The 15,833-nt window shown below is 33.2% G+C and overlaps 1 long non-coding RNA gene across 7 annotated transcripts in view; it reads right to left on the bottom strand.

Annotated features, from left to right (window-relative positions):
• The window catches only part of LOC147386648 (uncharacterized), a 28,403-nt gene extending 12,999 nt beyond the window's left edge, over positions 1–15,404 (bottom strand). For 2 of the 7 annotated variants that reach the window (XR_015171660.1, XR_015171664.1), the window contains exons 1-5: positions 15,244–15,403; positions 13,363–13,483; positions 11,419–11,497; positions 4,714–4,856; positions 4,562–4,606 (exon numbers count right to left, since the gene is read on the bottom strand). This is a non-coding gene — a long non-coding RNA (uncharacterized LOC147386648). Of the gene's footprint in view, positions 1–4,561; positions 4,607–4,713; positions 4,857–11,202; positions 11,244–11,418; positions 11,498–13,362; positions 13,484–15,122 lie in introns of all 7 variants that reach the window. The other 5 variants (XR_015171659.1, XR_015171663.1, XR_015171665.1 and 2 more) reach the window with 4 other exon arrangements.
• Positions 15,405–15,833: the final 429 nt, after the last annotated feature.

The raw sequence follows: 15,833 nt of genomic DNA, 5'->3' as shown, positions 1-15,833 counted from the left end.
CAATGAGTGAACAGGTCGAGGAAAGAGTTTTCTTAGTTACTACGGGTCGACCTATCAATCATCTAAATGTTGGAAATGGTATTAGGTAGTCTCATTACCTCTTAGGCTTTGTACACACACATGGGAGCTTTTTGTCGAGGCATGTACGGTTGAGCAGCTTTAACAGAGTCTTCATATGTCTTCAATAGCAAATAGATCCGACACTCAACATGTGTCTCGGGATTGACAAAATATGAAACTTACAAACGCAAGACTATTGGAAACAAATGGATTCTAAAAGTCAAACGAAAGGTCAATGGAACTATTGATAAGTATAAAACATGTCTGGTTGCGAACCAAATAAAGGGTATTGACTATGATAAGACTTTCTAGCCAGTAGTGAGACTCACATCCGTTCGCCTCATTTTAGCCATTGTTGCATATTTAGACTTAGAATTCTTCCAGATAGACGTTAAGACTGCATTTCTCAATGGAGATTTGGATGAGAAGATCTATATGGATCAACCTGTAAGCTTCAAAATAGAAGGACATGAGCACAAAGTCTGCAAGCTTAAAAAATCCATCTATGATTTGAAGCAATCATCCAGACAATGGTATTTTCGTTTTTATTGAACCGTTACTACAAATGGGTTTACAATGATAGAAGAGGACCATTGTGTGTACGTTAAACGAAGTGAAAAAAGTTTCTTAATGTTGTCTTTGTATGCTGATGACATTCTGTTGACTGGAAATGATATGGAGTTTATCGTTGCCACTCAGAAGTGGTTATCCTCAAATTTTGAAATGAAGGATATGAGTAAAGCGAATTTTGTACTTGGAATTAAGATCACTCGTGATCATTCCAAGAGACCTCTTTGTTTGTCTTAGGAGACTTACATTAAAAGAGTGTTCGAGTGTTTTCGTATGCAAAATTATAAACCCATACACACTCCAATCTAGAAGGGGCATTCCTTACATCTTGGTCTTTACCCTATGACGGATGCAGAGAAGGAAAAGATGGCACAAATGCCCTATGCAAATGCAATTAGGAATCTGATGTATGCTATGATGTGTACTCGATCGAATATTTACTTTGCAATAGGATTGGTCAGTCGTTATCTAAGTAATCCAGGAACTACTCATTGGAAAACAGTAAAAAGAATTTTTTCGATACTTGTGTAGGACTGCTAATTATTCACTATGTTACCAGGGAACAAATTTACGATTACAGGGCTATAGTGATGCGGATTGGGCTAGTGATTTAGATAATCGTAGATCCACATCAGGTTATGCATTCTTACTTGAAGGTGTTGTTTCTTGGTCTAGCAAGAAACAGTCTTGTGTTGCTTTATCCACGATGGAATCAGAATACATTGTATGTAGTGCTGCGATTCAAGAAGCTGTGTGATTGAGAAGGTTCCTTATTCGACTCAATATAGTGCATAGAGCCTCACATCCTGTATTATTGTATTTTGATGGCATGGCAACACTAGCATATGCAAAGGATGCTAAATACCATGGAAAATCAAAGCACATCGACATTCGCTACCACTACATTCGAAATATGATTGCGCAGAAGGAGGTAATCTTATCACATATTTCTTCAGGTCAGATGGTAGCAGATCCTCTAACTAAACCTATCCCCCGAGACATTTATCATACTCATGTTAGGAGTTTGGGACTTCGTAGGTTTTGAAGTGTGATTGTAATAAACTTCTTATTTTATTGGATATTTCTTTTTTATATATAGATATTTATTCCTTCCATTCGATTATATCATTGACATATGGATTTTTTTTTTTATTATCTTATGCCCACACATTTTTTTTACTATATTTTTGAACATGGACTTATTTTTCGTCATCAGGCTAAGGTCATTTACTCACACAATGATCGCCCTGACGCATAGACTGCGAGTAGGAAGGTATTATTTAGGCAATTAAACCTTAAGGGTTGAACCAATTTTATAAGATGCAATGATTGCAAACTTAATAATTGCATTATTGTCAACTCGAATATTGTCGAGATGAGATTCATAGGAATCAATTATGATTCACAGACTTGTAGAATCATAAAGCTTAAGAAAGGCGGATGTGAACTTTAATCAGGTGCTTTGGTAAGCATTTAGATTAGAAAGTTTAAGTTAGGCACTAGCAATGCGACTAGACTTAGATCCGTATGGTGTCGAGGTTGACGAACTCTTGAGGAGCTCTACCATAGCATGTAAGTCATACTACATGCGCTACTTATTTTTGACCTATGTTTACCTATATGAGTAAGTGAATGATTCCCTGTTTCCTTACTATGTGAGTATTTTGAATTATTGGGTAATTATTGTGCCCTTAGTGACTTATGACTATGTTGTAAAGTAGAGGTCAATGTTTACTGACTCTAGCATGTTACCTATGACTAAGATTGATAAGGTCTAATGAAACATGACTGGGAAAGAAACTTAACCAAAACTAAACAACAAGAGGGCTTGAGGAAGATTATTTGGCATCACATTCTGTTGATAGATTATACACAATGGCTAGAGCTTGTGCCGGCACTGATATTTCTACTTTCAAATTTTTTTTTTGTATACTTTTGTATGTTCAACAAAATATATAGATTTACAAATTATTTTGGTTTTTGGAGAGAAAGCTCATGTATTGTGTACAGGATTGAACATTGTTCTGAGCTTAGGCTCATAAGGGTTTGGAAAATGCTCAATCCAATGTGGCAAAATAAATCTGGGGCATATGTGAGTTATAGGAGATGATATGTGTTTTGTCAGTTAGATAGAAACTTAGCATAATGCTCTCTTCAGAAGTCAAACTCCCGTTGGTCGCACACCTTATTCCCTTGTATGAAAAAAATACATGCATAATTTAAGATGAGGAGATGATTGTTGAGCTCCACCATGGACCAGTGGGAAAATGTTAGTTGTTTTGAACGTCCATGTGGACCCAACCCATGTTCACATATTAAGATTCCTCTTTGAGTCAAATTCTTAATAAGGTTGAGTCCCTATTAGAATAGTAGACTGCAACCATTATCTTATTTTCTCCATAAATAGATAAGATGTGGGACATAAATATAAAAAATTAAAATTAAAATTAAAAAAAATAGAATATAGAAAATCAGATTCTCTCAAAAAGAAACCCTTTTTTCTCTAAGTTGCAGTTTTCTAGGTTTCTATCAAGAGGACCCTAGAGTTTAAGGCGTGGAAAACAGCGACAGCTCTAGTAGCGTCAACGTGACGATTTTTTGGACTTCTGATCTCCGACGATTGACTCAATGTGACATGACTCAAGGTTCAGATCTCCGCTGCGACAAGAAGGTACGTTCCCCATAAATCCTAACACAAACTTTAATTGAAGTGGAACGTTAAAATACAGGTAAGAGGTGGCCATTCCAAGCTCTAGGTCTGACAGAGATGAGGTACCACTTTATTCTCGGTTCCGTGGCTCGATATATGGTTCTTGAAAACCTCAAATCAATATTCTAGCATGATGTAGGGCTCCAAGATCGATTGAAAAAAATATGTAAATGTTGAAAAGATGGCTTCAATTCTTGCTTGCGTTCAATAAAACTGCATCAACTTCTTGCCTATTTTCTTCGCAATTTCATAAATTTGGATTTATTTTCAGGAATTTCTTACTTTCTGATTCTGTTATATTTGTTATATTTCTGTTCTTCGACACTTGCCTTTCTATGAGAACATTTCTTGCTTGTGCCTTTGAGAGTGATCCCCTGGGGGATTTCTTGAAGTGCATTTATATTCGTTATTTGAGATTTTGCCAGAGTAGGAGTGTACCCACTAGAATAAGGGTCAATGTAATATGAGCTCTCCATCTATAATCTAGTGAGTGACAATGAACCTTTAGGGATACGGGATTTATGCGCTCTCTATCTATAATCCAGTGAGTGACAGTGAACCTTTGAGGGATACGGGATTCGGACTGCCTACTATAAAATGGAAAACTAGGGATATAAAGATGATTTGTGGGGGTATTTCCGACTTTCACTCGATTTTTCCTCTTCTTTTGAATTTTCCTCTCAACTCAATGAATTTTCTCTAAATTTCAATTTTTCTCCTCTTTTCTTTTTTTGAATTTTTCTAGAATTTTTTACTTTTCCCTCTTTTTGACTTTTTTCTTTTTCAAATTTTGTTTTTAATACATTTTTCTATATATATATATATTTCATATTTTTTTTGTAGGAAGCTTTTGGCAGTGGTCCAATACTTTCCCAAAAGCATTTCAATGCCCTTACTGAGGTATTTGATCAAGCCATGATATATCATCAAAGTCTGAATTCAATGTGCAGTCCTCCTTAGGTAGGGGCTCATCAAACTCCTTTCCTAGTAGCTCATAGCCATAGGGACTACCATGCTCATCTTCACGAAAAAGACACGGTCCCCATAGGCCCTGAACACATGTCTTGAAAGCCTTCTTTCCCCACACTCACAATGTTTGCTAGCGGCTAGAACTTCGAATCAACACAATTATATGCCATGACAGTGTCAAAAAATAAGGAAAGACCAAAACAGAGAATAATGGAAATTTCACAACATAAAAAAACTGAGATAGGGATATACCTTTATTGGTATGCACCAATCAGCCTTAAATTTGAGTAGGAAAATCTAAGTAAAAAAAAAATGTTGATTTGTATCAAATAGAAAAGATAACATGATCAGATAAAAAAATAGAAAAGATACCATGCATGGAAAAATAAATGTTAGTTTATTACCTAATATTTTGGTGCACCATATGTAAGCAAGTGAGATAAGGAAAATTCCAACATCAAATGTCGTAAAAGCTAAGACTTACACAAAGTCTTCTATGGCTAAATATACCAATAGTACTGTATAAACATGAGCACTCTAAATCCACCTGTACAAAAGAGAGAAAAAATAAGGATAAATATCCTATATTGTTCCACTTGAAATTATTCCAACAAAAATTGAGTACACCACCACCTTTGTACATAACCATCTTAATCCATCACATATTTTTCTCTACTTTTTTCCTCATTCCCATTTTTTCCTCATCGTTTACTTCATAAGAGTACTTCTATTAGGATTTTACCATTTACAATAATCTAACATGTGCTTAACCATAATTTCTTTGAGTCTTCAAACCAAAATCTCAATCTCCTTATCTTCACCACCATGAAAACTTGATGAGTCCCAATAAAGGAATGCCAACATTTGATAAGCTAAATTGGATCCAATTTTTAGATTGCATTTATGGTTTAGAATGTAAGGGCTAAACTGGATTAACAACAAGGTTAGTGCCTCCACAACGATTTGAACTTAAAAAAAAACAAAAACAAAAAAAGAATTTCTTGTAGATGTCCTAAATTTCGTATCTAAATTTTGGCTGGACTCATGTAGCTCAAGGTTGTGTCTAAAAGAAATGTCCAGTTGAAACATCTGTTCAACTTCATTCTTTCTAATTATCCACTTGAAGCTATGAGATATGAGCACTTTCTCTAGCATCCTAACATACTTCCAATCTCTCTTTATCAATCTGATTTTAGTTACCATATGAGAAGCCAGAAAGATGCGTTCTATGAGATTTTATGGATGTTACAACAAAATACCATTTAGTTTTCTTGGTGTATTCTTCATGGTTATAATTAGGGTAAAATTGATGTTCTTGCGCCATTTTAAGTGAGTTCAGGGATTTAAAACATATACCAACTCGGAATCAAAAATTTTATGAAATAAAACAATTCAACTATCATCAATCAAATCATAAAAACAACTATTAAACTAGATCAATCATGATCCAAATGAAGTTCTTTACTCATTCCCTTCTATGGAATGTGCCTGATTAACTCAAAGAACAAAATCAGCCCATCCATAAAATCAAGTTGATCACCTAGGAGAATACTGATGATCGATTAGATTAAATTGAGAAAATCCTTATCGATCAACCTAGAATATTGAAAAATAGAGTTGGAAACCATAAAACCCATCCAGTTAGGGTTTAACAAGGGATCATCTATCGTTCGAAAAAACATCAAATTAATCTCAACAGAGCTTCGACAAGCTTCTATTTGAGTTCTTCAGAGATCATTCACTCCATCGCTTTCAACCTTGGGAGATCGAGATGAGAGATGAGATAAAAAGAGATTTGGGGTTTAGGGCTAGGGTTTCACATAGGGTAAGTGAGCTTCGATTTCTTAGAAATCATTCACTCCTTAAGTTATTCAATTTGAGCTTCAACAGAGATCATTCACTCCTTGAGTTCTTCGATTTGAGCTCGATCCAAAGAGAGAAGAAGCGAGGAAGAGATGAGATCGAGAAAGTTAAGGGGGGCAATATGCGAGATTTGAGATCGAGAGAGTTATGGGAGGAAATGGAGAGAGAAAGAGAGAGAGAGAGAGAGAGAGAGATAGATTTGAGGTTAGTGTTTCGCACAGGGGACTTCGCACATTTTCTCGCACGGTCTCAATAATTTAAAAAAAAAAAAACACAGAATTCGTCAACTTGTAGCCATCAAATTCAATTTCTTGAAATTTGTCAAGCAATGGTTGACAAATTTCTGGGTAGAATTTTTTATTTTTCACGCAATGACATCTGTAAAAATCATATTTCACATCACATTTTGTCTAACATTCAATCAAACTACAACACATATTGAACAATTCTAGTAAACATTTTAATGGGTGCCTAGATTTTTAATTTTGCCTAAAAAATATTTTTGAAAACACCATTAACGACATTGGCCATTCATAGGAACACACTGTTTATTACAGGTTTCAGTATCCTATGCATTGTGGAAGCATCCAACTGTGTTAGAACATTTGGATGTGTACATTATTTGAATGCATTTTTCATTTTGAAGTACCCTTGACAGAGCCAGCCATTTGTAGGAATACCCTATACATTGCGGGTACCAGCATCTTGAATATTGCAGATGCATCCAGCTATGTCAGAATATTAAAGGCACATGAAACATTTTATTCTCATTATTCATTATCATCATTATCATCATTATCATCATTCATTCATTCATTCATTCTTTGCTTTTTTTTAAACATTTATTAATTTGCAACATAGAAATTTCATATAAGAGACAACTTGAAAACAACAAACATTCTTCATATTTGACAATCTCAAAACAAGTACATTATTCTTAGAAGAAAATATATATGATCAATCATTGCCTTTAGCAAACTAATTTTCTCCTATTGCAAATATTTGTATTCCAAAATCTATTATTTGACGAAATCATGCACGATCGAAGAAAAGAGAAACAAACAAATTATTCTTCATACTCAGAATTATTCAAAACATTTTTAGCTATTTCTCATTTTTTTTAACCATCCAATGGCACATAATAAATTTTCTTGTTTGACTGTGACTATGGCTGAACTGACGGGATTGCTTCCTGAACTAATGGGATTGCTTCCATATTCTCTTCTTCCAAGAGTAAAGTTGTTGTCACTCCATTTTTAATGGCTCTTCTCAAAATTTTGGGTGTCTAGAACTATGTTGAATCTTCAATGGGAGCACTCATAATGTTTGTTGGTAGGGAAAACTTCGAATCAGCCCAATTAGTTTCCCACGTCTCAAATGTTCTTTTACAGCTCATGATTTTCTACTGTCTATTCAAGGAGTATTTGAAACATTGATGATAGAATGAAGCTATTCCACTATGTAGTGAATCCAGGGCTTTCCCAACAAAATGTGGTTAAAGGCTACGACATCCATCACACAAAAGTTGTGAAAAGAATTTAGCTCCCCACAAATGATTCTAAGTGTTATCGTCCCCATAGTCTGTTGTAATATTTTTCCAACCCCTTAAATAATTTGAACACTCTCAGTATGAATTTTGCTATCGGAATCTCGCCGACTTGCATGTGAATATACAGGGGTCGATTATGGGGAAATTTTATTGTTAAGTATTCATTGGAAAAGCATATCAGACTCCTTTCATCCTTACAACTATATGCACTAAATACCTTTTTGTCTTCCGTTTTATCATCCTTTCTATCATTAATTCTTCTATTTTCTCTTTTACCTCAACGAGCAAAGCTTCCTCCCATGTCTTTGATGGAATATAAAACTTATTCAACAAAAAGAATATGTACTTCATTGTTTCGAGGTAAAGCTTCGACTAAAGCTATTTCGAGCGCTACCCTTGTCCTAGGAGAAATCTTTAAAATGTCAAAAACAAATACTACGGTAGGAATATTATTTAAATGTACTACCACATTGTAAAGATATTTTGATGTATTTATCCGAGTATTTCCTCCATAAGCTTATACTTCATTTTACTCAAGTAAGCTACCTGTTCAACTATCCTTCCACTATTAATTTATGCTGGTATTATCTTCCCTTGTGCTTCTATCACATATTCTTTTTTTGAGACCTCTTCAACAACTTTCCTCCCCATTTATTTCTTGTTTTCTTCTTTCTTCTTTCTTCTTTCTTCTTTCTTATTTTCTTCAAATTTCTTTTCTCTTTTCCTTTGAATTTCCACTATCATTACATCTTCACTTATCTTATTTTCTACATTGTTATCTTCTATTTCTATCAGTGTAGAAGTGTGGTGAGTAGAAGTGTGGTGAGTTTCCATTCTTTCCAATCCTCGACCGTTTGCCTGTTCGACCAGAGTACCATTGGCTACTTGATCATAGAAAACACTTTGTAGCTTGAAACAATATTTAGTCTCATGTCCAGGCATTCTACAAAATTCCCCCCATCTAGCCTCGTCAATCAAATTTGTAAACTTTTCCTAAAGGTTTGATGGTGGTAGTGTGATCAGATTTTTTCTAGCAAATATCAAAAAATAACATCTGTCTTATCAACATCATAGTTCAATTTTTTCTTAGTTTTATATTGATATCTCCTATTATTTCCTCTAGCTCTTTCTCGAGCTCTTCCTCCTCTCCTTTATGGTTAGACTAAAGTCCTTTCTTCTACAACATGTGCATATACTCATGTCTAATTATATAACACTTTGTAGCTTGAAACAATATTTAGAAAATACTTGATTGTAAAAAACACTTTGTAACTTGAAACAATATTTAGTCTCGTGTCTAGACATTCTACAGAATTCCCGCCATCTAGCCTCATCAATCAAATTTGTAGACTTTTCCTAAAGGTTTGATGGTGGTAGTGTGATCAGATTTTTTTCTAGCAAATATCAAAAAATGACATATGTCTTATCAACATCATGGTTCAATTCTTTCTTAGTTCTGTATTGATATCTCCTATTATTTCTTCTAGCTCTTTCTCGAGCTCTTCCTTGGAATCCTCCTCTCTTTTATGGTTAGACTGAAGTCCCTTTTCCTATAGCATGTGCATATATTCATGTCTTCAATCACTCTTTGAAGGTCTACCATTGTTCTTGCTACACTAACAATCAGGTCTTTCCAAAATTCTACAGATACTCCTCCAATGAAAGCACTCACCATGCTTCTTTCTAACACATCATTAGTAAACTTGTAGATAAGTATTTGAAAATAGTCAAAATAAGTAAACGATTATCCAAGTTCTTGCTTACATCTTCGAAGATCTGCAATCGTCACGATCTTTCAAGAGGAAAAAAATCTTCCACAAAATAGCTCACAAAAATCCTCCCAATCTTCCAGACTATTTGTTGGGAGATTTGAAAACCAAGTAATAGTTGGGCCACTTAGAGATATGGGAAACAACTTGATTATCAACATTGAATCCATAACATGTTTTTTGCATAATATCTTAAATTTGAAAATGTGTGCACTTGGTGCAAAGGATCTGTCATATTGTAGAAAAATGGCTGGAGTAAATTTCTTAAAAAATGGGTGGAGTAAATTTCTTAAAAAATGGGTGTAAGAGTACTTCTCTTCGGAACACCCTCCAATGATTCTTCCTTCTCATTTTTTTGAGTTTACTAAATCTTTCATCATTTTACTTGTATCACATTCCTAATGCCAACCATGTTGTTCAAAGATGAGCTATTTTTATTTCTCGATTGAATCCTCTTGACATTTTCGATGTTCAGAGAATTTACATTCTCTTTCAGGTGCGTGTTCTTCTCTATCTTTCGTGATTTTATCCATTGCCTTTCATATGCATTAATTGTGATTTCAATGCCCTATTTTCCTCTAGGATGTCATTATTTTTCCTTTTATCAATTGTTGGTGCCTTAGAAGTAGAGGCATTGTCTTTTTCTTATGCAATTTCCTTTTCTTTATCTTTCTCTTCTCTCATCTATACACGAAACATATCATTGAGAACATCCATGTCCCACATTTTTTGTGATACTTTGTGAGCTTCCTTGTCAGCCATTTCACTGACCAATTCCATTAGACAACCATATATCCGAGCATTGTCTTTTTACCATTTGGATTGGCTTAAAATTTCTTTTACTTTAAAAATCTTATCATCCATGCTGAAAATTTGATAGATTTTTTTCTTTATATAATAAAAAGAATTGCATTCATCTGAATTTTGTAAATAGATAAACATTTGATCCAATCAGTGATATGTCACAAGCAAAAAGGCTTAAATCAACAATCCAAACTACCCAAAGATATCAAGTAAGCATGGCTTAAATCAAGAATCCAAACATTCCAAATTTTTTGAATAAACCAAAGTAAAGATCACAGGCCATATAATAATTAAAATTATGTCTGATTTCCTACATAATATAAGAAAACTAGGTAAAAAGAACAAAGTAATTCAAGGGAATAATATAAAAGTTCTAAATTTATGTCAAAATTGTTATATTGCAGAAATATAAAAGCACTTGAGAAAATAAAATAGTACTACAAATTTTAAAAAAAATTGAGCAGTATAACACCTTATTGTGGAATGCAAAAATATTTTTATGAAGAAAAATGTGGGGTGTTACTCAATCCTCAACCTTCATCTAAACCAAAATCACAAAGAGAGGAACAAAAAAAAAACAGTAGAAGAAAAGAAAATGAAACAAGGATCATAAAAATAAAAGCACAAATATAAGTAGGAAAAACAAAAATATCAAAATAATTACACAAAAACTGAATATGATATTGTCAAAAAGCACTATATGTCGATATACGAAAAATCGCTTTATGTTGCGACATGGAAAGAAATTGCTATATGTTACAATACAAAAAAAAAAAAAATCTCTATACAATATATATAAAACAGTCTAAATATCACTCTGCATATATAAACTAGAGTTTGCCCGTGCCTACAGCATGGATGTATGTGTACATATATTTGTCAACAAAAGTACTTTAAAAACTACATACCTATCCTGCAATATATTTTTCCCTTTTCATCTAAAAAGTTCCTATCAATTTTAAAGATAGATATTAAAATGAAGAAATTATAATAAATTCTATTATGAAAACAATAGTATGTAATTCAATACTTTTTATTGTTACTTTTGTATATGTATAAGAATCCACATCTACAAAGCTTTGCCATATAAAACAAAATAAAATTGTTAGGATGGTACCACATACCTCAAGAACTTGCTCAGCAATGATATATGTCTCAAGAATCCAAACCATGTAACTGTTGATGTCCTCTTATGGTTTCAACCTAATGGAGTGTAAGGCAAATTTTTTATCAGAAGGAAATGTAATTGTTGATTTAAATAATTGCTAACAATACAAAAGCTAGTGATAGACCATTATATGTATATGTAATGTGAACTTGTATCATGAGTAACTCTTAGTGAAGGAAGTAGTGGTAACAACTCTCTCAATAATTAATTTCAAAGCAAAATGATAACAGTGTGAGAAGTTTTCTGATTGATGAACTTAAGTTCTACCCGGCCATGAAGAACATATGACAAAACCCACCAATTGGGACAATAGATGTGAAGTATTAAGTTCAGAGTAATGAACTAAAGCCTCATTATTTGGTAGTTACATCCAAATAATTTTTTAAGCTAACATTCAAATTGGAGGACCAATATAAGCATTACAAAAATGTATTTCAAGAATATATAAGGCAAAAGGTTGAAAACTTGAGTATCTCAAATGTATATATGGACAACACATCCATGTGACACCCAAAACATGATTGAATTGAAGATGAAAATATCAAGGAATGAATAAGCTAAACATGAATCCATTGACCACTATACAGATGATCTGAGAGCAATGGGTATTATAAAGTCAGTTGGGTATAAGGCTCATTGGATCAGCCAAAGATTGGGTGTAATGGTCACAATGAGCTAAAATAATAAATGAGATCAGACCAACAATGCACCATACAGTTGCAGTTGCTTATTTAGTAAATTTATATAGATGAAGATCTAACAAATGAGATATAATAAATTTCATACCTCAAAAGTGATTATTGACAAACAATAATTACACCTTGGATACGCACCATTACATTCAATTGGATATGTATTGTTACATTCATCTACAGGTGTTACTCTTTCTATTAGGACAGAAGATCTCTTTTGGTGGTTAATTACATTGATGAGGTCAAAGGAGATATCATCATTTGAAAATTTTATAGAGACGCCTCAAATATTCACATAAGGGTTGGGTAAAATAAGTCTAAATTAATTGAATTAAATAACCAATTCAATCTCACACACCCTGAAATATCCAAAATTATAAACACGACCATCAAAATACAAAAAATCTAGCGTAGAGGGCGATCTGGTTTAGGTTAAAAAGATAACAATGTTTTGTGGATCCGTGTTTTCTTCACACACTGAAATTTTAATCCATGGAAGATTGTTTGTAGGAAAATCCACTTGAGCAACTTCACCAAAAATCTACAACAAAAAAAATTAATAGAAAGGGGAAGGAATGAAAAACAGACTCATTTATATACAATATGTATGTCTGATAAACATTTTATGAATTTTTTTTAAATCCACAACTTCTAATAATGTAGAAAATAAAGGAATGAAAGCAAATAACCTAGATATTTGTGAAAGAAAATACTTCAAAAAGAAACATGTACCCGTCACGTCAAAAAATTCACAAAAAAAAAGTTATTGTCTTCATCTAAATATTTCTATCACTGTTAGACAATTATAGAAACAAACAACTTTGGTAAATAAGGGTGTTAACCACATTACACTCACATTCAAACAACTTTGTCAATTGTTTACAATTAGGATTAGGCCCATAAAATCTTAAATCTAACAAATAGAAATAATAGAGAGAGAGAGAGAGAGTTTCTATTGGCACCCTCACATTTGCTATTGTACATTATTTTGAGAGAATTCATCTCACTTTGAATTTGAACTTATTACACCCTACATCTTAAATTAGTTATCACACCCTAATTAAAGATTTAAACTCACCAATCAAACATTAAAAAAGTTTAGTTAAATTTATTTCTTCAACATTACAAAGCATCATAAGATATTCTAACAAAATCCTAAATACATTACAATTTACAAAGCATTATAACACATTCAAATATGAACTAACCCCAACTTCTTCAACGACCATTCCGATTGTGTGGTCCACCAGGAACTCATTTAGATTGTGTGATCAAGCGACCATTCCTTCTTTTGCTTCCATGGCTTCTAAGAGAAAACCTTCTTCAAGCCTTATTACATTGAAGAAATTGAGATGGTCACTCATGAAAAAGCTCAACATTACAAAACATTGTAACACTCACCAACATTTAAAGATTAAAACAATCTTCCATGGCTCCATTTATAATTTCAACCTTACAGAACACTATAACACTTGTAATGATTATGCTCATATAAAATCCTAAACAAAAAATAAATAAATAGTAACCTAGCATAAAAGATGGGTAGCTTCTATTGGCACCCCAACTTTTACCTATTTTCAACCATTCACCTATTATCTTTAATTTAATAGCAGCTCTCTTTATTTTTTAACTTTTACCTATTCTCAACCATTCACCTATTTTCTTTAATATAATAAGTAAAAGTTGGGTGCCAATAGTTGTTGCTCTCTTTATTTCTAAAGGCTTGGCTCAAATTATAATCTCAACATTACAAACAATATGACACTTATAATGATTAGGGAAGGTAAGTGCAATTATCAAAATGTTAGGGGCAAAGTTTAACTTACCCAAGATATTTTTGAAAGTTACTTATGTTTTGTATGTCATTCCGGATTTGATTTCGATCTGTTCTCATCCGATTCTATTAAAGAAATATTGTAGAAAACCCAACCTGAGCCTATTGGATTGATGCCCCCAAGTCTATCCATTTCCTCAACGTCAGTTAAGGGTTAGGGTTAGTTTTGTCAGTTTGTAAGAAGAGGTCTATGGCATTGTTTTAGGTTAGATATTTTTTAGGAAGTTAAGGTTAGTTTGGTCATTTCATTCTCATAGCAATAATGGCATCTGCAGGAACTCTATCCACCAGAGAGCTCCACAGCTACCCAAAATTGTCAAACCAAATAAAGAAAAAGAAATAAAAATACTAAACAAAAAAAGGTTTTGGGGTTTTGGGTTTCATTCTCATAGATTCATGCTGGAGTAACGTTGGCATTCTGATGATTTGATGATGTGGAGCACACATAACCAAAGATGCTTTTCACTTGTATCTCAATGAAAAGCATCTATGGTTATGTATGCACCACCGCATCAGATTGTACAATCGACGTACATTTTAATTTTACTTCTGCATTATCCACCTTTCTATCTCTCCTTTATATAATTTATTTTATTATATTAAATATTTTTTTATCATAATTTTCTTCTTTCACCAGAACCAGAGACGTTGATTCTCTTCCTTTTATCTCTGTTCACTGTTTTGAAACAAAAAATTTGATTGTTGTTGCCTCATAGATCATGGAGAAGACTGAGCTTAAGAAAAATCATAAAGCATAAGCCATGTTCCAAGAATCCTACTGAAGGACGGAGTCCTCTATCAACTTTTTTTTTTTATTTTGGTTTCTGATTTATGCCGATAAAATGTAAGTTTTTCATATTTCTTCATTTTGAGGGAGTTCCCTGTTTGAAATTTGGGTTTACTCTTTTCTAGGTATTCTTCATTTCATTTTTTTTTTTTCTTCTTCTAGGGTTTAGGTTTTCTTTCGATAATGGGTTGTTTGATTTTTTCAGTTTGAGGATTCGAATAAGGCACCCAGAAAAAACCAAAGCAAAGTGAGAAATAATGGGTTGTTTTATTTTTTCAGTTTGAGGATTCGATCAAGGCACCCAGAAAAAACCAAATCAAAGAAAGAAATCAAGAGAAAACACTTACCTTACCGGATCAAATCAGAGTGAGAGAACCACAGTGATCTGAAGAAACCCTAGATTTGCAAAAATACAGAAAACCCCATACAAAGAGAAATAGAGAGAGAGAGAGAGAGAGAGAAACTCACTTGTTAGATACTTTAGGGAGAGTTCAGAGCGATAGTGAGCTTAGATACTGTGAGAGAGATGGAGATGGAGATGGAGATGGAGAGAGAGAGAGAGAGAGAGAGAGAGAGAGAGAGGAAGAGAGAGTGGTGAGCTCAGAGAGAGAGAGACACGTTCTTTAGAGTGGCGGGAAAACAGAGAAAAGAACCACCTATAAGCTGGAAGTGAATTTAACGTGGGCCCCACGTTTGTCTCATGTTCTAATCTTCACAAAACTGTGGCATTAAGGACCAAAACTGTGGCACCGTGGGACCCCTATTTTGAAAGATAAATATATAATAACGGTTTAAATATTGCTCCGTATAACAATATTGATAATAAAAAATCATAACAATTTTTTACGAGAAAAATATGAAGAAAAATAAAGTTCAAATAAAAATTTGTAAACCAAAAATAGTGTGATATAAAATGTAGAAAATCGTTATATAACAAAAAAAAATTAAGAAACAAATAAAAAGAATTTGTAAATGTGCATAATATACAGAAATCAACAAACAGCAAAAGAAAAAATAAATAAATGAACTCCAATCTTAAAGCAAAACAAATGATTAAA

This window comes from Akebia trifoliata, chromosome 14 (genome assembly GCF_017979445.1).
Source record: "Akebia trifoliata isolate Shusen 1 chromosome 14, ASM1797944v1, whole genome shotgun sequence".
Lineage (NCBI taxonomy): Eukaryota > Viridiplantae > Streptophyta > Magnoliopsida > Ranunculales > Lardizabalaceae > Akebia > Akebia trifoliata.
The sequence above is the reverse complement of the archived record's forward strand: the minus strand, read 5'-3'. Positions and strand labels throughout refer to the sequence as shown.